Below are 23877 nucleotides of genomic sequence, written 5' to 3'. Positions count from 1 at the left end.
ACTGCCGTGGGTGTTTATGTTGAGCTCCCCCTGCAGCCCCAGACACTGTGCACCCAGAGCACAGAAGTACACAGCCGAATCTCTCAGGTGCACAGAGGCTTTCTTCAGGTGGAACGAAGAGTCCTGCTTGACAAACTCAGCCTCAAAGCCGCTCAAGCCGCGAACCAGGGTGTCTCCAGAATAATACCCAAGGAGCCGCTGCAGCCCCTGCTGTGGGGACTGGACATACCAGTGCAGGTAAGGCGCCACCCTGGAGGAATAGTTGCATCTCAGCTGTAAAGAGGCTTCTTCAGTGACAGTGACTTGAGCATCAGGCTGAGTCACTGACTGTGCTCTGGAGTCTCCTGGAAAGGAATCTTAGGTCAGTCACTGCAGTGTGCATTTCATTGCGGGCAGTCAGAATCTCAGGATACAGAGACTGCGAGGAAGCTGTACTCACTCAGGAGAAAGTGTACCCCCAGCACAGGGAGGAGCACCAGGAGCATGGCTGAACCCTGGGAAGGCTGCAGCTCTGTTGTGGGAGAACTCTCTGGAACAGGACAGGCAGGAAAGTGGCTGAAGAAAGCAAGAGCTTGAAAATAGGCGTGAGGAAGGGTCTGCTGGAGAAGTGTCCTACTCAGCTGAAAGCGTTGAAGCTCCTAACACGTGCCTGGAGGGGTTTGAATTTCTGATTCTTGTCACATGCCTTTGCTGAAAACTCAGCCAGCTGCAGGAAGGATGAGATGTGAGCAGGTGATGAAGCTCTTCAATGGAAGTAAGAACTCTGGTGAGTGCAGCAGCGTCCTCTGGAGGCCAAATGAGGAACCAAATGTCCCAAGGGTCCACAGCCTGTCACCTGCTCTGTCTCTGTTTCACAGATAAAGTAAAACTTTCACAAAGCACATTGCTCCTTTTCCTAATCTATGATGACGTACTAGGTCTGGCATCCGAAGGAAGTGAAATGGATTGTTAATATTCATTATGAAACCAGTTTATGAAATGCACCCCAGACTTCAGATGCAATTGTTTTAGGCTGAGTTTGAATGGCCACTACAGCTCTGGTGGTGACGTGTGATGGTACAGATATCGCCCTTGGTGGATGCTCTGCAGCACAGAGACCACAGGAAAACACATGAAGTAAGGGTGCCTCTGCTGTCCATGGCATCTGAAACTCTAGATGAGAAGGTTTCACTACTAGAGTTAGAACATGGCTGGTGAAATTACTGTCCCCCAGGAGAGAAATTTGAGATGAAAAACTTGTAGCTTTGTCTGAGTCAATGGAATGCATTGACTAAGTCATAATATGCACTTTCTTTGATAATACTTTGGAAATACTAGCAAGCCTTTACCTAAATTAACCTAAAAAGTCATAATACAAAGATTAGTAAAATTAGGGATGAAAGGGGGAATATCACAACAGAGAAAAAGAAATTCAGAGAATCAGAAGAGTATGTTATAAACATTTATATTCCACTAAACTAGAAAATCTGAAGAAAACAGGTGAATTTCTAGATGTGTATAACTTCCCAATGGTAAATCAAGAAGTAAAAACATTGAAACAGATGCATTACAATCAATTCAATTACTGGAAGCAGTAATTAAAAATCCCAGAACTATCAGGGAAGAGTGGCATATGCCTTTAGTTGCAGAATTTGGGAAGCAGGGGCAGGTGGATATCTGGGAGTTGAGGCCAGGCTGGTCTACACAGTGAATACCAGGACAGCCAGTGCTACATAATAAACCCTCTTTAAAAAAATAAAAAGAAGGAAAAAGAAAAGAAGAGTAAATAAACAAAAGAAAAGTCCTCCAACTAGGAAAAGTAAACGGCCAGGCTAATTCAGCAGAGTTCTACCAGACATTCAAACAAATAACACCAATATTCCTCAAATTATTCCATAAATCATAAGAGAAGCAACTTTTAAAAATTCATTTCATGAATCCAGTATTATACTGATACCCAAACCAGAAAAAAAAACTAAAAGAAAGAGAAAGGTATAGACCAATTTTCATAATGCATAAAGATACAAAAAAATCTCAATATATCACTTCCAAACTGAACTCAAGAACACTTCAAAAAGATTGCATCAACTGTGTTAAGTAGGATTCTTCCTAATAAACATAGATACATTTCTTACACCCTGAACAAAATTCACTTTGAAATGTATCAACAGCCTCAGCATAAGACTTGATATCCTGAACTGTTAGAAGAGAAAGTAGGAAAATTGCTTCAACTTTAAGGCACAAGAAAAGCAATTCTGCACAGGACTCTAGTAGAATAAGCACTAAGAACAACAATCAACAAACAGGAGTTTGAAGACTAAAAAAGCAAAGAACACCATTACTTGAGAGAAGAAGCAGCCTAGAAAAACATCCTTACCAGGTACACAGGACAGAAAACAGGTGCATATAAAGAACTAAACAGCAGTAGAAAAGAAAACCTGATTTTAAAAAATTGGAGATTTTAAATATGCAAAGTGTTTTTCAAAAGAAAATACAAATTTGAATTTTTTTTCTTTTTGTTCGTTTTTTTGAGAAAGGGTTTCTCTGTGTAGCTTTGGAGCCTGTCATGGAACTCACTCTGTAGACTTGGTTGTCCTCAAACTAACAGAGCTCCACCTACTTCTGCTTCTTGGGTGCTGGGATTAAAGGCATGTGCAAGAAAATTTTTGAATGATCAATATCCTTACCCATCAGGGAAAATTAAAATCAAATACTTCACCATATAAACAATGAATATTAAAATTATTTTAAGGGCTCATCTTATGCCAGTTAGAATGGCTGGAGAAAAGGACAACATAAGAGAAAAATGATCACTAATGATGACATGGGTGTGGAGACAGGGGGGATACCTGTTTACTGTTGGTGGTAGTGTAAACTAGTGTAGCCACTATGTTCTACTCTATTAGGTTTCCATAAGGTCCCTCAAATGGCCCTTAATTTTAACTGTCCCTCCATCTATTTCTTCAATTGCCCCCTTTCCCTCTCATTCCGCATTTGACCATCCTATTCCAAACTCCTTCCTCAGCCATCTGTAACAATCTATTCTATTCCTCCTTTATGGAGATCCATCCCTCCCCACTAGTCCCTTACTCTGTACCTAACGTGGTTATACAGATTGTAGCTTACTTATTCTTTGACTTAACAGCTAACATCTATATAAATGAAAACCCACCATACTTGTCTTTCTGGGTCTGGGTTGTCTCACTCAGTATAAATTTTTCTAGCTCTCTCCATTTACCTGTGAATTTCTTGATTTCCATTCTCTTTTAAAACTGCTGAGTATTAACCCATTGTGTAAATGTACCACATTTTCTTTATACATTCATCTGTTGAAGAACACCTTGGGTGTCTCCAATTTCTGCCTATTAGACATAGAGAAGCAATGAAAATGGTTGAGCAAGGAACTGCCACACTGATTTCCACAGTGGATGTACAATTTTGCATTCCCACCAGAAATGGATGAGTGTTTCCCTTACATCCCCACCAACAAGAGCTGTCATTTGTTTTATTAATCTTATCTACTCTGACTCTTGTAATGTGAACTCTCAAAATAGTTTTGATTTGAATTGCCTTGATGACTAAAAATATTGAATATTTTAAGTGTTTCCCAGACATTTGAATTTCCTTTATTGAAACTTCTCTGTTTAGATCAGTACCTCATTTTTAATTGGCTTAATTGTTTTCCTGATGTTCAGTGTTTTTAGTTCTTTATATATTTTGGATATTAGCCCTCTATTGGATATGAGTCTGGTAACATTCTTTTCCAATTTTGTAGGCTGACATTTGAAATAAAACACCATTAGTGGCAGATTAGATAATGCTCTATGGATGAACCCACAGAGTTGGCAGACACATTGGAGTTAACAGAACTCATTAAGTTGTTTAGTAACAGTTCCCTCTATAATAATACATTCTTTACATCAATAATTAAGTAAATATACTTCAAAATATTTTTACATATTCCCTGAGAATTTCATAGAATGCATTTTGATCATATTTATGCCCCAACTTCTTTCATTTATTCTCCCCAAATTTGCCCCCACATCTCTGGTGCCCAACTTTGTGTCTTCTTCATGATACTACTTTTTATAAGGCCAGGAGAAGACTCTTAAAGAATACTGACTCTCTCTGCCAGAAGCCATTATTCATCCATAGGGAATCAGTTCAGAGTAGGGGGCTCATGAACACTTCCCACTCCATGCTTGAATATTGACCAGCTTGATATTGTACAAGTGATCACAACTGCCATGAGTCATGAGTGGAGTGTTCCTGTCATGACCATATTTGCTCTAATCCTCCCTGACTTTTAGCTCTTACAATTTTTATGCCCCATCTTCCATGATGGGCTTTGAGTCTTGTGGAAAGGGTATGGTCCAGATGTCTCATCAATCATGGATGAAAACTGTGAAATAAAAATAAAAATATAAAGATGCATGTATCAAAGAATTGGTTATTTTAAAGCATTAAAAGATGGGCACACCTTTACCAAATTAACCAAAAGGAAGAGGATGGTGAAAATAATAAAACAAAAGAGATTAAAGAACCATGGAGGATGTTCAATATCTTGGGCCAGAGAGAAGAAGAAGCAGAGTTTTTGCTGGAAAACCTCCTTGAGGGGGCAGGGTGGAGCAAATCTCAGCTGTAATGACTTTCTCCAGGAGAGGAGCTGTATTGTTATATCCTGCAGGGAGACCATTCCCCACCACACCCAAGCTCCAGCTATAGCCTGGCTTCATGAACAGTCAGGATACCTTTCCCTACATAACTGAGCTGTCCTAATATGGCTCCACCCTCCAGAGCAGTCCTAGCAACTCCAGCTATAGCCTGGCTTCTTGAACAGTCAGGATACCTTTCCCTCCAGAGTGGAGCTGTCCTGTTGTGGCTCTAGCCTCCAGAACTATCCTAACAGCTCCAGGTATAGCCTGACTTCCCAAACAGTCAGGTTACATTTCCCTCCAGAGCTGTAACACTCAGAGAAGTGTCTGTTGTGTCATCTCTGGCGTATGATTGGCTCTGGAGTATGATTTGTTTCCTGGTGCCTTTGTCTCAAATCCTACTTCTCTGACCCTCAGAGAAACTTCAAATCCTATTAAACCCTTTTTGCTTTGAAAGCGATAGGAGGATCTAGGTATTGTTTACAATGAAGACTACACAGAAGTCATCCCAATTCCTCCTGATTTAGGAAAGAGTTTTTTCCCATCGCAAGATGTATGGAGTGAGCAATACGTGGTCTGGAGGAGTTCAAGTCAAATTTTACATGACTAAGATCCTCACTCTTGCTGACAGGTCCAGTGTTCTTGCTATTTTAGGCCTTTCTTCCTTTTTCTTGAAAGAGTAACTATTTTCTGCCTAGGAAACCTTTTCCACCATAGTTACTACCAGATACAACATAATTATTTGAATTTCAAATCTTCAGTTATAGAGAAAGAACAGATTCTTAACTTACTGGGTTTCTAGCTGCTCCCTCTTACTCAAGAAACCAAAGACTGGTATTTCATCCTATTTTAGCCACCCATGACTGTAAAGAGGTCACTAAAAGTCATCATGGCCATGAGATCTACAGTTAATTCACATTACCTAATGATTATGCCACTCCTTCCTTTCCATCTCTAATGGAGCCATTTCCTCAAGAATATTAGTGGATGGGATTAAGACTTTGATAGCTATTTTTTGTTTCAATGTGACTACATCTGGGATTAATTAAAAACCCCCATACAGAGGGAACACCTGTGGGCCATTTTTGCTTAATTTGAAGTAGGAAGAACTACTTTAGTCTGGATCTTTGAGTTAGGAAGTCACACCCTTAATTCAGATCTTTAATCCAGATGTAATCTAGACCACTCCTTCTGCAAGAAGCCTATATAAGGACATGGAAGAAAGAAGCTTTTACTCTTTCTCTGTTTTCTCTCACTTGTTAGCACATCCATTCCTTCACTGGCATTAGAGCCTACTCCTTTAAGATTACAGCATATACTGCAGACAGCTGAGACATCAGTCTTGTGTACTGAGATACTACTTGATTCTTGGACATTCCACTGATAGCCTACCATTGTTAGATTAGCTAGAGCAATAGAATGTAAGCCATTGTAACAAATCTGCTTCCACTATATATTCATTTTTATAACTTCTGTTTATCTACAGAGCCCTGACTAATACACCAGGCATGTAGAGAGGACAGTCTAGAGCAGTTTGGTTCTCATAACAGTCTCAGCCCACTTACAAATTCTCAGAGGCCACCTCCCCTTAACCTAACCCTTCCCCAGAGTCACTCTAGAGGACTCAATCCTCATCCTCCATATCATCCTGACCTAAGTTCTTGGGCGTGCTTTTTCTCATATTATTGAATATGGATGTTAAGGAGGGGAAGGACCATTCTTGGGCAGTGCTTATAAAGTGAGCATTCAACTACCCATGGGTGAAGTAGTGAAAAGTTTCTAAAGAAGCATAGAGAAATCTCTAGCTTTGGAAGGAGTAGGGGCTGAATGGCTTCCCCTGTGTCACAGGAGAAACTCCTGGAAAGGAAACCTCAGCTTCTGCTCAGTTCAGAGAGAACTAACTAGCAAGAACGCAAAGGTTGTGCCCCCATGACATCAGCAGTCCATTCTCTGGAATTCCATTGTATCCTGGAGAGCTCTTGGAATCCCCTGTGATGTCACTAGTGTTGTGGCAACACCACGTGACCTTAGGTCATTGGTTCAGTGCCTATAAGGTCTGCCTATAGGCATGTTGTTAATACTGAGGCATCTACTTGTGAGAGAGAATGAACAGCGAGGAGAAAGCAGAGTGAAGAAGAAGTAAGTTGGCCCTAGGTGTCACTGGAAAACATGGAGAAATAAATGTTCCCGGGGAAGACACAGTTTGTTCAGGGAAGGGACTTGGGAGCTTTCTGGACATGATGGTCTTGAGCCTTCCAGGGCTAGGACTCAGGAATTGGAAGCTCCTGGAAGGCAATAGAACTATGTTGCTTCTCTGGGTTGCTAAAGGGCTGACCCAGAGCAAGGATTCATGATAGTTTGACAGAGTTTTGAATTGCCAAGGCTGTAGCCTTTGTGCTTGGGACCCTCTGCTTTCATTCTGAGTGGGGAAGGAGGCACAGAGGAATTAATGAGGTTTCAGTACTATCACTGCACTTTGACGCCACTGGATTTCTTTACAGTGTGCACCAGTAATAATAGGGAAAGGAGAGTGCCCTGGCAAAGCCTCAGTAATGCTTTATATCACAACCACTAACAGGGCTGAGGCACTGAGTGTTGTTGTCTTCCATTGACCCCTAAGGTTTCTGGCTTCCCAGCCTTGGGTGGCACACTCGTCTCCAGTTCAGCCTGAGAGCTATTAGAATCAGTGGATCAGGGCAGAAACTGCCTTTCCTGCCAGTTCTGGGTGTCCTGGGCTGTCAGTGAGGATGGCTTTGGGACTGGTGACTATGTTCTACCCCTGCATGGCTTCTCCAATAACACAAGAGTCTGAAGCACCAAGCAAGTGATTTAAGAATTCCTATGTTAAATGAGTGATTGTGAAAGTAGCAATTATCTCTGGGCTTCTGACAGCACATGGCTGAGGGCCCTGAAGCCAAGGCCCCTCCTTTGCAGCTATGAGTACACCTTAGGAGGCTGTCCCTGGGTCACCTTGTGCAGGGAAACAAAGGAAACAAGGTAACCTCTGAGAGACACCCACCTCCCTGTAGAAAGAACTAACATCCATGAAGAAGGAGGACTCAAGTCTGGTCTTTCTGAACCTGTTACAGTCAAGTTTCATCTGTCAGACACTTGCTAAGCATCCTTCATTGTGTCAGGTTTGACTGAGATAAGGTAGTGTGTAGGGTGTTGCTGTCCTTTAACTTCTGGGATTGAGTATTACAGAGATACCTAACATTGTCTAATATGGTGGACAGTGTGATATAACATCTAAATGGACATAGTTCACCCCACAGCACTCATTTGTTCTGGGTTTTTCCAAGTACACCTCTCAAGTCCCAGTCAAGGATAAACATGGTGCTAGTTATTTCAGGATTGCCAGTAAATTCGAAAGTGTGAAGTGGGGCTCTGAGAAAGGTCCAGGGTAAAGGACCCAAACTATCTCTCTTTTTTTGCCCTTTTTCTAGCCCTTCTCATGCTCTGATCAATACTGTGATTTAAGCTGGATGTGTTCTCTTCCCTAAGGACATGTGCATTGTCACAAGTGGCTCCAGATCAATTAATTTGGCTTTTGTGTAGCTCTAGGTATAGCACCATTGCAGTGATATACTACAGAGTCTCCCCATGACTATGACAAATTTGATTTTCTGAAATGCATTTCTATATCTGTGTGTGTCCTTACAATAGCCATTCATCTATCTTCAAACTCGAGTGCAAGTATGGGCCATGACTTCTCATGAAACAGTTTGCTCTTGTGTTGAAGTCTCACCCGGGGAGCCCCAGTTCTTAGTACCTCCAGTCTGAACTGCCACAAGTTGATCACACATTTGCTAACTTATGATGGCTGGAATGTATGCTGCTGAAGTTTTGGTATAATTTTCATCAACTATGGGACTTACCTGTGTTCTGACTGGACAACCACAATCTCCTGTCACACCAACATATTTTAACAGCCTTGTGGATTCTCCACAATGTGCTTGTTTCCTTCTGGGGACTGAACTTCCCTCCCTACCATCTGGACTTAATTACCTAGAAACCTTTATTTCTCATGTTAATGATTAGAGATCTAAAGAAGGGGAGGAGGATTTTCCTGGGATGTGTGTATAACTGAGTCTTCAAACTCCTATCAATGAATAGTGAATATATTGTAATGAAGCAGAGAGGGATGTCTGGCTTTGTAATGAGGAGGTGATGAAGGTCTTCCATTGTGTTTCTAGGAAGTCATGGGAAGGGCAATATGTCTTCCAGTGAATTGCAGAAGATCTAGTCAGTAGGTATGTGAGGGCTGCTGCTGGTGACCCTAATAGTCACTTCTCTGGATATTCTATTACATTATGGAGAGCCCTTGGTATTCTCTATAATGTCACCACTATTGTGGGAACATCAAATGATTGTAGGGTATTCTTTCAGTGCCCATAGACATGTTGGCAAGACCGAGCAGGCTACTTGGGAGAAAGAATGGAACATGGAGAGACCAGAGAAAGGCAGATGGAAGTTGGTCATTTGTCTCAGTGTAAAACATGGAGAAATAAATGGTTCTGGGAAAGGAACTGTGAGTCTTGTGCAGGGGATGGGGTACTTCCAGGAGGAGATGGAGCTTGAGCTAGGCCTTCCTGTAGTGGGGCTTGGCATTTGGGAAATTCTAGGAAACAATGGGCTTGTAAAGACCCAGAGTAACCAGTTTTTGATGGTTAGTTTGAGAGATCTATGAATTGTCAATCCTGCAGCTGCTTTTCTAGGAGCTCTTTAATCTCCTTCTGAGTGGAAAGGAAGGCCATCAGGAACAAAGGAATGCCCAATTCAGTGTTCCTCTCAGGATAGGGTGTTCCTGCACTTCATCCTGGTGGATTCTTTCAGTTTCCATGGGAATCCAATGCTAATTAAAAGGGAGGGAAACTCCCCTGGCCATGGACTAAAGTTTCAGACATTCAGATGCTTTGGTCCTGTAAACATGTGATTGGGTCTTGACATTGCTAAGCTCTAGGGACAACAGGGTTTACCAGCACTACATCAGATATGAGGTGACACTCCCCTCCAAATCTACATGGCCAGGTTATTTTGTGCCTTCCAGGGACAGGGGACTGCATTAGGGAGTGAGGCACATGCCTAGCCTTGGTGGTTGAGGACAGAGACATAGCTCATGGAAACCAATTTGAGGATAGCTGCCCTGCTCTTTGGGGTCTTCACTGGGGTCCTAGCATTTCTTCCTCCTCGGACTTCTTCTTGGGACTCAATGGGGACTCTTCTGGCCCTATGACATTCAAGTATACAAGTTCACTTGTCTTTATCTACCTGCAAGGACTACTGGGGAGGCACTATTGCAACTATCCACCTTCACTGAGCAGAAACCGCAGATGAAAAAGTTAGAGTATCTCACCATTCAGCAACAGAGTATAACATATGAGTGAATTGGGCTGTCTGCAATCATGGCCAGTTATACCAATAATGATTTGAACAACAGGTAGCCCTTATGTTCACTGATGACCATCTTGACCCTACAGTGTCAAGCCAAGCTCTCCTGAGGAACAGGAGGCTGAACCTCCAGGGTGTTCTGGTGCAGAAACAAATTATCATGAGTGCATTGGTGAGGGAGAACTTGGAACCTGGGTAGGCTTGAGATGGGGAGACAGGCTATTCTGCTTCTTCCAAATGAAAAGCAGAGCCTGTGGCCTGTGGGTTAGGGACAGTAGTGTGTGAGCTCTCAACATACATTGAAAGAAGCTTTGACAGGTGTTGGCTTGTGGCACATGCTAGGTCCTGTAATTTCATGGTGAGTCTTTGTACTTGACCAGTAGATGCCTGTGTGCTGAAATCTCCTGGCAGCAGCTGGAGGAGCCTTGTCCCATTCATCAATCTCAGGGTGTGGCTGTAAGGCCTGAAGCACATCACTGCTCCTCTCTGTTCTTCTTCCTTATACTCTGAGACAGTGCCGCCTCCCTGCATTTCTTGGGTATCCTAATTGTATGTGATGTTTGTGGGATGGTAGAGGACATGTGAGTGTGTGTATTCTCCTGGGAGCCTGGGGTCTGTGCTGTGGATGATTCATTGATAAATAAAGTACCGATTGGCTAGTAGCCAGGCAGGAAATAAAGGCAGGACAAGGAGAGAAGAGAATTCTGGGAAGTGGAAGGCTGAGGAAGAGAGACACTGCCAGCCACCATGATGAGAAGCAGATGTTAAGATACTGGTAAGCCATGAGCCACGTGGCATCTTATAGATTAATAGAAATGGGTTAATTTAAGATAAAAGAACAGTTAGCAAGAAGCCTGCCATGGCCATACAATTTCTAAATAATATAAGTCTCTGTGTGTTTACTTGGCTGGGTCTGAGTGGCAGCAGGACTGGCAGGTGAGAGAGATTTGTCCTGAGCATGGGCCAGGCAGGACCAGGAAAACTATAGCTACAGGTCTGTTTCAGGGCCTGAGGATTTGCCATTCTCACAGTATCCAGGGGATTCAGTGCTGAGGACTGGGAGCCCCACTTTGAGCAGAACACCTCTTGGCTACTGTGCTCACCTTGGTGGAACAATGGAATCCACTGTGGAGTTTATAAAGTCATCCTGAAGTTGTGATTCCTCCCTGGAAAAACTAATTGTGTGCTCTAGCTCTCTGTGTAGCCATAGCAACCCAGGAATGAGAATCCCTGTTCTGAAGACAGGAGAAATGTTATCATAGGATCTGGTGGGCTTTGAAATGTGGCACAGGGACCTTGGAACTTCTTGGAGACGTAATCTACAGCTCCAAGCCCACTGAAGGTGCTCATGAAGCCCTGGATAACTCTCTTTTTACCCCCTGCTTCTTCTGGCCTTGGGCAGGATAATACATTAAATAAATACCAGGAGGCCGAGTGTATAGGTGCCAGGCTGTAGCATCCACTGGGCTGGGGTAGTCCAGGACACAGCCTGAGTTCATATGATCCTTGAGTCCTATGTCTATGGGGTTCCTATCTCCTAGTGCATTCTAAAGATTCAGTAATATCACTGTCAAAATCCCACTACTATAATTCACAGGGATATAAAAGCATTAATAACATATGGAATCACAAAAATACCCAGAATAGTCAAAGCTAATCCTAAGTAGACATAGTAAGGCAGGAGATTTCACAATTTCTGGTATCTAATTATAGGACACAGTCATGGGAACAAAACAACATTTTACTCTAATGAAAGAGACACATAGACCAATGGAATTATGCTGAGGACTCATAAAGCAATATTACTATAGCAATGCAATGGTGAAAAGTCACCTTCAGTAAATGATGCTGGAAAAATTAGATAGCTCTATGTAGTTACATAAAACTATACCTTTGTCAACCTGTTCAAATTAATTAAAAATTTATCAAAAAGCTCAATACAGGACATTAAACTCTAGATCTGTTAGAGAAGAAAAGAGAAACTACTTAAGAATATACCAGGAACTTTTATTGTGAGTGTATCATATCTACATACTGCTTTTTGGCAGAAAGCCATTTTTTGCATGACTAATTCATGTGAACCATGAACAGAATTTCAAGACTATTTTTCACAGACATAGAAAATAAAACAACCCAAAAATGTATATGGAGATAAAAAAGACCGAAGAAGGCCAAAGCACACCTAAATAACAAGAATACTGAGGGAGGTTATCACCATTATGGACTTCAAAATATACTACAAAACCATAATAATTAAAAGAGCATGATAGTGATGTAAAATTTGATACAGTCTCAGTGGAGATCCCAGGATTAAGGAGTCATGGTGCGAAGCAGGAGAGGTCATTAATGAAAGTACAGCCTTATTAGCAGTGGAGATTCAATACCATTGAAGATGCCAGGACTGTGGGACAACCAGCAAGTAGAGTAGAATCAGCTGAAGCCTACAAGAGAAGGTATATGTGCTAAGAAAAGTGGAAATGTTCAAGCCTGTTGGAGTTCAGAAAATCATGAGTGAGTCCCAAACATCAAATGATGAACTGATGTGGGATGTTTTTTTCTGTATGCTGTGAATATATGTTGTTCCCATTGGTTAAGAAATAAGCAGGTTTGGCCTATGGCAAGGTAGGTTAGTGGAAGGCAGGAAATCCAAGGAGAGAAGCAGGAAGAAGAAAGGCAGAGGTAGGGAGATGTGGGCCCGCTGCCCAAGGAGCAACATGCCAGCAGACTGGTAACACCTCAGCTATGTGGCAAAATATAGATGAATAGAAATGGGTTAATTTAAAATGATAGAACTAGCTAGCAAGAAACTTAAGCTATAGGCCATCCAGTTTGTCATTAATATCAACTTCTGTATATATGCTTGAGTCTGAGAGGCTGTGGGACCAGGCAGGACACAGAAAAACTTCCAGCTACATTTTGGCACCCAATGTGGGGCATTGATCCACATAGACCTAAGAAAGCTTAAAGGTTCTGAAGGCATAGAAACAGAGCCACACTGGGCTTCCTAGTCTTCCTGGCTGCCTATGAGATGGTGCTGGCTGCCAGACACCATAAGCTAAGCAGCATGACAGATTCCTGCCAAGTTGCACAGTGGCATCTCCAAGCCATGCAGCATGCTGTGGGGTAGATTTAGTTTTTGCTAGTACAGAAAAATAAATAAATAAATCAAAAGATTTTTGGGCTACAGACTGTTGGATGGAAACATAGACCTATGTTTTCCCAGAGTCTATGGTACGCATGGTTCCCCCTAGAGCTTGCTGTAAATATCCTACTGCCATGTTGAGAAGCCGAGGTGGGTGGAGTCAGTAGCCAAAGCTGCTGTTTCATACCTAACCATGCTGCAGTTTAAAGCAATGATCAGAAAAGCATTAGGGATTCACAATAAGACAGATTCAGGTGGAATAAACCTCCAAACAGTTTACAATATGTGTAAACATGGACATTAGTTTGGAAGAGACAGGAAAAGGAGGGTAGAGAGTTATATAAAGAAATAGATAGTTTAAAAAAATAAAGTCTTTAAAGAGACAGTAAAAGTAATATAATAAACTATGTAAAGATGGAAATCACACAGAGAGTCTAGATTATATTGTCTTTGGGATATTTAACTGGAGAGAGACATTTGATTATAAAGGCTGCTGAGTTGAACCAATACATATATTGTAAAGTTATCTTGTCTTAAAAATTTGTTTCTAAGGATTATGGACTTCAAAATATACTACAGAACTATGTTACTTTGGAAAAGAGGTTCTGCTTTTGTTTCCACAGAAGATGAGAACTTGTGCATTGCTTCTAGGCTAATATAGTTTGATCAGCCAAGAGCCCCTCCCCCCCAGAGGTCTCCAGATGATCCAACATCCGGATCAGCTTCAAGGCTACTGGCTCAGAGAATACAGCCTCATAGACTACTCCAGTCAGGACTTGATATTAATCCTAAAATGAAACATGAATTATTAAATGGCCTTATTAATAAAAACCTGGATCCAGATATTGGGATGAAAGCTGAAAGGTCAGAGCAACAGAACAGGTCAGCCAACCTCACCTAAGCAACTCTTCAGTCTCAAGAGACAACTACTTCTTGTATACCCACGCCTACATGCCTTCTGTGCTCTGTGATCTTACTTCCTTTCTCCATCCAGCTACATCACTTTCTCTCTCCACCCAGCTCTATCACTTCCTGTCTGTCTGTACAGACCTCCAAACCTCTGTGGTTAGTGCTGGGATTAAAGGCATGTGCCACTACACCTGGCTCTGTTCTCAGGGTTGCCTTGAACTCACAGAGATCTGGAAGGATATATGCCCCTGAATTCTAGGATTAAAGGCATGTGCTACCACTGCCTAATCTCTATGTTTAATATAGTTGACTAGCTCTGCCCTCTGATCTCCAGATAAGCTTTATTGGGGTGCACAAATAAAATATCACCACAGGAATCAGCGCATAAACTTGATATAAGGCTTGCTTTCTATTCCATACAGCATTACTTCCAGCATGGGGATGCACTTTACTGCCAAAGAGGTACAGCAGGGACAAAGGAGAATGTGGCTTACTGTCTGGCTTGCAAGTCAACTTACACTCATCTAGCTTCCTTATACAAGTCAAGACCATCTTTTTAGGATGTTCTGACCCATAGCAGGATGGAATTCCCTGCACCTATTAACAGTCATGACAATCCCCAGAGACAAATCTGTGTACATCCTGTTCCCCACAGGTCAGAAATCCACAGCTAGACATTATACAAAGGATAAGTGATGATATGGTACCAAATTCAACTGATACATCAGCCATGTAACCCTTACACCTAAGACTGAAGACAATCACAGAAGAGTTGGCAGACAGATTGTAAGAGCCACAGGAAAAAAAATGCCTGTGTTTACACAGGTTGCTACAGACATTTCAAGGGAAATGCCACCATGAATCTGAAAAACATGGTTTCCTGAGCAATATCATGATAGCACCAGTCAGCATGGGTGGGGAAAGTCCACATGGTTCTACTCCTAGATGAAGACCTGCAGATTGTCAAAGCTGCTAACAGAAGTAGAATAGTTTATTAGATTTCCCCAGAGACAAGCTCTCACAGAGGTTTACCAATCCTACTGTGTCATGCCTGAACACATGTAGATATGGATGACACAAATGGACTCAGTAGGCTACATATACACAAGAGAGAGGGAAGTGTAGGCTGAGAATACTTGGAGGAAGAGAAGACTGGCAGAAGTGGGATGGGAACAAGAGAAGAGGATGAGTTGAATATGAGCAAACAATGATATGTGTGGATGAAAATGTCATAAAGAAACACATTCTTGTTCATAGTGAATTAAAAAATGAGTTTTTCTTAGTAATTTTGATCTGTTCTCTTGGGTGAATTCTACTAAATAGATAATTTAAATGAATGTAAAGAAGAACATGTATGTTTTACACTAACTCAGTAAACTGGGTTTCCAGTAAGACTTGATGGCAGTCTGTACATAGGAGTGCAGGGAAAACTCTGCTGTGACAGACACTTTGCAGAACTGGACAAGGTATTCATTTTCTCACACATACAATTCCTACTTCTCTAAATAGCTTTGTACACTTTTTTGGCAGAGACTGCTAAGTATTGGCAGCTGTGATTTCATTTATCCACCATAAAGGACGTTGCAGTAGATATTACCAACAATCACACTAGGAATGAGGAAATCAAACATGGAAATTATGAAGCAGTCTGCCAAATTCCCCTCAACTAATCAGTTGTAGGTCCAGAAGTTTAACCCAAGTCTTTTTTTCTCTGGAATGTCTCTATGCTGTTCAAGGAGGGAATCTTCAAGAACGTTGGCATGTCCAGTGATCACTAAACAGGAAAACATGTGGAAATCACACAGCACAGTAGCTCCAGTACCTCAGAAACTTGCTGGGTCTGCTTACCGTGTCCTCCACTAAAGACCAGCAGGCACTCACTGAGGTTGTAGTGTCTGCTCACATGACAAAATCCATGGGGACTCTTCTGAGATCTGCTTGGCAGTGCATCCTAAGGACAGCTTTCCCAGCTTCTCCCAGGTGTCTGTGCTCCATCACGTGTCTTGCCGCCCATCGGAAAACCTTGTGTTACCTTGGAAGGGAGGAGGCAGAGTGGAATATGACAAGATCTCACTGTGCCATGTTTTCTACGGTGGCTTCTTCTCCATCACTGACTTGTTCTGACCTCCCAGGACATATCTGAAGTATAAAAAGGGGCAGCATATGAACACAAATACACTTAGCAAAGAAAAGCACCATACCTTGGGCAACAAGGCTGAGCTCCATATCTTAAGCAGTTTCTGCTCTCCAACCCAAAGCACCAAGGAATCACATTTGGCACTCCTATATGAATTACAGTCACATCTGACAGCAGTGGATCAAACACCACAACCTTCTTTCTGAATCCTCCTGCCATGATTATCACAAAGTTGTAACTTCAGATCAGAAAAGATAGCTGCTGCCACCCCTACGTGTTCTTACAATTTAACTCGCAAGCACCAGAGGGCAGCCGGGAGCTCAGCTCGAATATCAAAATTCTTCAGATCTCTGGTGGCAGAGGTTCAGTCAAAAACTATTTCCTTTAGTTTCAGAAAAGCAAATATCATTTTTCTCATATACAGTTCCTAGATTTTAATGTTTATATATACATAGATATGTAGAGGAATGCCACTGGTCATAGAAATAGAAAAAACAACATTAGAGGAAAAAAAGAGGTCTTAGTAGAGGGCTGAAAAATGAAAAGAAGCAGAAAATTATACAGTGACAGAATACAGGTGACATAAAGCCAGGAGGCTCCAAGAGGGAGTCTAAGAGACAGCAGGAGGGGACAAGGGAAGTGGATGTAGCAGTGATGCTGGTGGTCATCTAGGGTTTTACAGAGTTCATTCCCTGTGACAGACAAAGGACTGGATGTCAGGGAAAGACAGAAGATGAGCCTCAGAGGAGGAGGAAGTAAAGCTTTAGGGATGGAGAATACTCTAAGGCTGGGAGTTCACTAAACTGATTCTGAGCTGAGTCTTTTGTAGCTCTCTGGGTCCTCCTCTTTCCTCTGTTGGTCCTGTTCACATAGCAACACTCTTAACTTCCAAACACTTCTATTCACATACCTTCTAGGAACTAGAAGCTTCCATATCAAGGAGCTGTTCATGCTTTCCCATCCACAAATATTCCTCTTTCTAACTCTTTCAGAAGTTTGTTACATTCAGTACTATGTTTAAGGCTGATAAAATTATTTAAGACATAAATGAAAATTTTAAAAATAAATACTTCCTTCTTCCACATTTGGAGTAGGCTAGAGCATGATTTTCAAGGAGAAAAGTGGAAAGATTTAGACAAAATCATCACGGGTAGTTGCATTTGAATTAAGACTTACAGGGTGTGCAGTACAGCACCATGCTGGGAGTTGATGGGACAGCACTATGGGCAGGCAAGGCAAAGGCTCAGAGTAGAGAAAATGAATTTTACACGTGTTAAGAAGATTTCATTGTTTGCCTTTAGTGAGTTCTCTAAGTGTCTATTGCTTTACTTTGCATTCCTGGGGGGAGGTTCTCCTCTCAAAATAAGTGTTGTAGCCTTGCAGAATCCCTTAGCTCTGAAGTTTCTTTGTTAGATTTCAGTTTGCAAGGGCTTGCTAAAGTCATGGTGTGTCACTGAAGTTTCAGATCATTACTGATGATGATCCTATGTGAGAATTTATGTCACTTAATGCTTTCAAAGAGAACACTGAGTCTTTGTCTTGTATTTTAGCTGTCCCATTCTCTTTGATGTCCACTAATGAGTAGTTGTGAGTTTAGATGGATGTCATAGTGGATAGTTTTCTCATATATTTTGTGTTTATTCATTGTTCTTTGTGCAACTGATGGATGTGTTTTCTAACTTACTTCCTCTGTTTTATCCTCTGTCTCATGTGATTTCTCCTGGTGATTTGTCTTTACTTGGACTTATGTCACCTATTGCTATTTAGCAGGAAATGTGCCTGAACTACCAGAGAGAATGACTTAGCAGAAGTCATAGTGCTGACTTACAGCAGAAAACACATACAGCATTTTTCCAAATCCCCAGTAGTGATCAATGACAGTGTTTGGGTGAAAAATGTACTTCCTTTGAGGTAACCTTTATATCATAAACTGAATAAGGAAAGGAAAAGAGGAAAGAAGGACTAAACTTAAAATGAGAAAGGCAGCATGTGAGTCACAGTTTTGGGCAATAAAGAATCTGTTATAAGACTAGAGTCATAAAAGCTTTGACAGTAAGATTAAATTATCAGACAGCAACCTAAGAAAGTATAAACATATAAATACAAATAAATACAATCTTCTGGAAATGACAGAAACAATGAACTTATGAAATCACAAGAGTGGTGCCTACAAATACAAGATTGGATTTTTAAATATTTTATCTTTGTCATTAGGTTCAAGCCTATCTGAGCAGCTACATTCTGCTGGTCCTTGCTTGGGGAGGGGAAGTCCTATCTCTCAGTGGGGTAAGTACTGAGAAGCTGTTATCTTTACTCCAGGATCTCCCCTGCCCAGGTCGATGCTCATGGAAGAAACCCTACTTAAATATAGTGGGCCACAAGAAAAAGATGTAAATGTAAGACAAAAATGAGAGTTGTTGGAAGGAAGAAGGAATTTGTGGGGCAAGTGATGGGAGTCAGAGAGGATAATAGGGGAATACAATCAAAGTACATTTGAGTGTGTGTGTGTGTGTGTGTGTGTGTGTGTGTGTAAAACTGTGCAATAATAATAAATTTAAAACGTTAAAATACCCAACATCATAAAGTAAAAGTTCATGCACACAATCATTGTTTCATCCTCTTCAGGATGAGGTGGTTTCATCCTCTGCTTGGCTTGATTCTATACCAGTCTCCACAGATGGGGAAGCCTGCTAGTCTCACGAATCCAAACAAGTTATCAGGAGATTCTTCCAGAAGAGGATTTCTGAGATGAAAGACTACTTTTCTATCAGAATTTTTTGAGTTGAGGCCCTGTTCTATTTTTGTTTGGGTTTCTGTAAAAGAATACAGATCAAAACCAACATGCATAAGAAAGAAAATATTTCAGATCATATTTCTACCTCACAGTAAACATTGAGGAAACCAAGTCAGAAATCAGGACAAGAATCCAGATCCAGGAACTGAAACAGAGACCAGGGAAAAGGCATTAGGACAGCTGGATTTTCTCTCTGTGGCTCTCATGGAGCCCATGTAGGCAGACACTTCACTGCTGGCTACAGATGGTGGTAACTGGCAGGAACAGCTTGTTAGAGCTCTGTTGCTTGGCTGGTTCTTTTTGGAGAAAGTTCCATGCCAGCTACTTTCTTTAGCTCTTTCTCTTGAATGACCTAATGTGGTTTTACCTTGCCTCTATTTCCTCTTATGTCAGAAACCCAACATCTAATCCCACAGCTTACCCAGAAGTCCTATGGTAGCTTTGAAGTCTCAATGTAAACTATGTGGAAACAGGGGTTAGAACATTGACTCAGAAGTTAAGAGTACTTGAGGCTCTTTCAGAGGCCCTCCCCTGGCCTCCATGAGCACCAGACATGCACACAGTACACACACAAACATGGAGGAAAAACAGTTATGCACACAATATAAAATAAATAAATAGGCCCTCTGAATGGTGACACAGTTGGCTTGATCTGTTTGGGAGGCATCTAGGCAGTGGTACCAGGTCCTGGGCTCATTGCATGAGTTAGCTGTTTGAAACCTGGGACTTACTTGGCTCAATCTGGGAGGAGGAGACTGGACCTGCCTGGACTGAGTCTATCAGGTCAATCTCAGTCCTCGGGAGAGGCTTTGCTCTGGAGGAGGTGGGAATGGGGGTGGGCTGGGGGCAAAGGGAGGGGGGCAGGAAGGGGGAGAACAAGGGAATCTGTGGCTTTTATGTAGAACTGAATAGTATTGTAAAATAAAATAAAATAAATAAAAAAGTAAAAAAGAATAAATGGAATAAATAAATAAATAGATCTTTGAAAACATATCTGGAAACACATTTCCCAGAATTTCCTTCCCCATGTTGTTATGTTTGGTGGTTGGACATAGAAAAAGCAACTGCAGAGGAGTTGAGATATAGGTGGGATATATTTATATACATTCATATTTTTTTTTCGAGACAGGGTTTCTCTTGTGTAGCTTTGCGCCTTTCCTGGAACTCACTTGGTAGCCCAGGCTGGCCTCGAACTCACAGAGATACGCCTGGCTCTGCCTCCCAAGTGCTGGGATTAAAGGCGTGCACCACCACCGCCCGGCACATTCATATTTTTTATGTACCTCAGTTGATTCAGGCCCAGGCACAAATGATTTCAATGAGGTTCCAACTCAATTTACCATTCGCTCTCTACTCCTCATTTCTATAGCTTTTCTTTATCTTAGGTCAAGTCTGAGGGTATTGTGTTAGAAAATATCATGATTTCTTTTGAATTTCCCTCAGAAGAGAGAGATTGAGGAAATATGGTGATATTATGCTCCCCAAGATATTGTGCACCCTAATAAACTCATCTGGGGTCAGAGAACAGAATAGCCACTAGATATAGAGACCAGAAATGGTGGCACACATGCCTTTAATCCTATCACTTGGGAGGCAGAGATCCATCTTGATCTGTGTGAGTTTAAAGCCACACTGAAAAAAGCCAGGCATGGTGACTCATGCCTTTAATCCTAGGAAGTGAGCCTTTAATCCTAGGGAGTGATGGCAGAAAGCAGAAAGGTATATAAGGCTTGAATACCAGAAACTAGAAGCTTTTAGACTTTTGAGTAGCAGTTCAGCTGAGGTCCATTCGGATGAGAACTTAGAAGCTTGCAGTCTGAGAAAACAAGATCAGCTGGGGAATTGGCAAGGTTAGGAAGCTATGTCTTGTTCTGTTTCTCTGATCTTCCAGAGTTCACCACAATACCTAGCTCTGGTTTTGTTTTTATTAATAGGAACTTTTAAGATTTGTACTACAGGAGATGGAGAAGGTTGATCCTTCTAGATCCCAACTGACTTATGAGCCTCACTGTGTTTTCAAGAGTATGATTACCATCAGGTGCTGCCCTCATGCTGCTGTCCTTCCCTATTCTTGTCTAGCTGACCTTCTGTATCTCAGGGTCAGTACCAGATGCAAAGACAGTGATGTAGGGACTCCCTAGAACCAGCAGTTTCCTGGGGTGAACTCCTCCTAATGTGTCTCTGACAACTTCACTCATGATGGCTCTGCTTCTCTCAGATTCACAAGGAAATTATGTTCTTTGCGCTTTCAGATGCCTATTCTGAGTTATGTGCTGTGACCAACTTATAGAAAAACAAATACTTTAGACTATTGTGGTGTAAGATTCCCAAGTATAGAGAATACTACACATGCTCTCGGGTCTATTTTTAGCTAAATACTTTCAAGACAAAGACACTCACTACAACTGTTTCTAAATTTCATGATATGAGGTTTTACTCAGAAACACACTTCTGATACAGACCACAGATGAAGGAGCCATGGTTGGGAAATTCTAGTCTGGGTGTGCAGGTGTGCTTCTCATCTGGACTTCCCGAGAGAGGCTGTGCTTACAGAGCTCCAGTTTTTGTTCAGCTTGTGCTATCATTTCAAACACTGTGAGTGGGTTCCCCAGTCCACACAAACCTCTCTTCCCGGAGCGCACAGAAATACTTGACTGAATCTTCTAGCTGTGAGGCTGAAATAACAAGACTGATGGACTTGGCTGATTTCCGAAAGACAACAGAGTAGCGACTGCTCTTCTTGGTCTGAGTAGAAGAAGAAAAGTGGCGAACAAGAAAAACCATCTCTCCATTAAGAAGCTGTTTGTACCAAAAAAGAAAATAGGAGTCCAATCTTGTCTCATATGAACAGTCCAGGGTGACTTTTTCCCCTTCCTTTGTGCTTACGGTTGATTGGACTTGAGTCACTTCCTGGCCCAAATTAGATCCTGCAGAAAAATCAAAAGAAAGAAAAAAGCTCATTCTGTGATAGTGTGAACAAAACACTGTTGTAATTTGCTACCTTGAGACCCAAGACAAACGTAACTGAAGACATATTCTGTTCTCTTCTCTCTAATCCCTGTTCCCCATCACGTCCATGTGAACTGCTACATGCCTAGGGCAAGGCTTCCTGCTTAATATACTTAACTATATGTGAGACATCCATACCAGAGAAGGCCAAGGCCACCAGCACACAGAGCAGGCTGTGAGGAGGTATGCGGCACATCTCCTTCTCTAGGAATATGTCTCCTCGGCCTTAGATCAGTGTCAAGTGACTGCATGTGTACTGTGTTTCCTACATCGCCTCAAGCAGGAAATGGGGTTTTGTATGATCATAGGCCACAAGCTCCTTGTACAGAGGAAGCAGTGTAGCTCACCACAGACTTTATTTGCTTCCTGTCTTTCTTGGTGGTTAAAAGAGGCAGCACTTAAAAGGGAGAATGGAAAACCCGTCCCTGCTGAGCATAAAGTTGCCTTGAACTCTTGGTTGTTATTAGAGGGATAATTTGGGTGCCCCAAAGTCAGATTCATCAAGAGCTATGTACAGTCTTTAATGCACTTACAGACCTTTGTCTGTGGTTGTATTGTGTTCCCCCAAATATTGTGCACCCTAATAAACTTACCTGAGAACAGGACAGCCACAATATTAAACATAGAGGTTAGGCAGTGGTAGCACACGCCTTTAATCCTAGCATTCCAGAGGCAGAATTTCCTCTGGATCTCTGTAAATTCAAGGCCACATTGCAAACAGCCAGGCATGGTGACTCACTCCTTTAATCCCAGAAAGCAAGCCTTTAATCCCAGGGACTGAGGGTAGAAAGCAGAAAGGTATATAAGGCGTAAGAACCAAAAACTAGAAGCAATTGGCCTGGTTAAGCATTTGGCTGGTTAAGCTTTTAGGCTTTGAGCAGCACAGCTCAGCTGAGATTCATTCGGGATGAGGACTCAGAAGCTTCCAGTCTGAGGAGACAGGATCAGCTGAGGAAATGATGAGATAAGGTAGCTGTGGCTTGTTTTGCTTCTCTGATTTTCAGGTATTCACCCCAATACCTGGCTCAGGTTTGATTTTATTAATAAGAACTTTTAAGATTCATGCTACAATTGTCATATGTTTATTTCTCTACATCTATCATCTGATAAAGCCTAATTTTAGAAAATAGTCCTCACGGGTCTGTGAATTTCTCTGTGACTCACTATCATCTAAATAATCCTCCTCCTTTACTCAGTGCTGAGGTCCATGTAAATTAAGCAATTAGTAGAGCTACTTTTAAATCACATGGTAAAGGGCAGTCCATGAGAATGCCAGAAGATACCTGTTTATGTTCTGTGAAACTGTAACAGAAATAAAATAGTAGTTTTTAGAGACTAAAGAGATGCTCAGTGTGTCACTTGCCTGCTGTGAGGACTTATGTGTTGATCTCCAGCAGTTACTTAAGAATCCAATTGATGTGGGTGCACCTGCAGTCAGAGCTCTGGGAAACAGAGACAGAGGAATCCTGGGGCCTCACTAGTCAGACAGTCTAATCCAATTGGTGAGCTTCAGTTACAGTGAGAACCTCTACCACATAAATAAATATATTAATTAATTAAATGAATAAATAAATGTGGAGAGCAATAGAGGAAGGTAACCAGTGTTGACCACTGGATTACACACACACACACACACACACACACACACACACACACACACACACACACATAGAGACAGAGACAGACAGAAACAGAAGTTACACTAATTTAAAAACCTACATTTAAAGAAATGCTCAACATCCTTAATCATCAGAGAAATGCAAATCAAAATGACTCTGAGATACCACCTTACACCTGTTAGAATGGCTACGATCAAAAACACCAATGACAACCAATGTTGGAGAGGATGTGGAGCAAAGGG

General features: G+C 41.8%; 1 long non-coding RNA gene across 1 annotated transcript in view; it reads left to right on the top strand.

Moving 5' to 3' along the window:
- Window positions 1–6650: 6650 nt before the first annotated feature.
- The window catches only part of LOC143267376 (uncharacterized), a 42528-nt gene continuing 25301 nt past the window's right edge, over window positions 6651–23877 (top strand). The window contains exons 1-2 of the long non-coding RNA XR_013042386.1: window positions 6651–6773; window positions 18428–18499. This is a non-coding gene — a long non-coding RNA (uncharacterized LOC143267376). The remainder of the gene's footprint in view (window positions 6774–18427; window positions 18500–23877) is intronic.

Source organism: Peromyscus maniculatus, chromosome 9 (genome assembly GCF_049852395.1).
Source record: "Peromyscus maniculatus bairdii isolate BWxNUB_F1_BW_parent chromosome 9, HU_Pman_BW_mat_3.1, whole genome shotgun sequence".
Classification (NCBI taxonomy): domain Eukaryota; kingdom Metazoa; phylum Chordata; class Mammalia; order Rodentia; family Cricetidae; genus Peromyscus; species Peromyscus maniculatus.
This window is presented reverse-complemented; position numbering and strand designations above follow the sequence as displayed.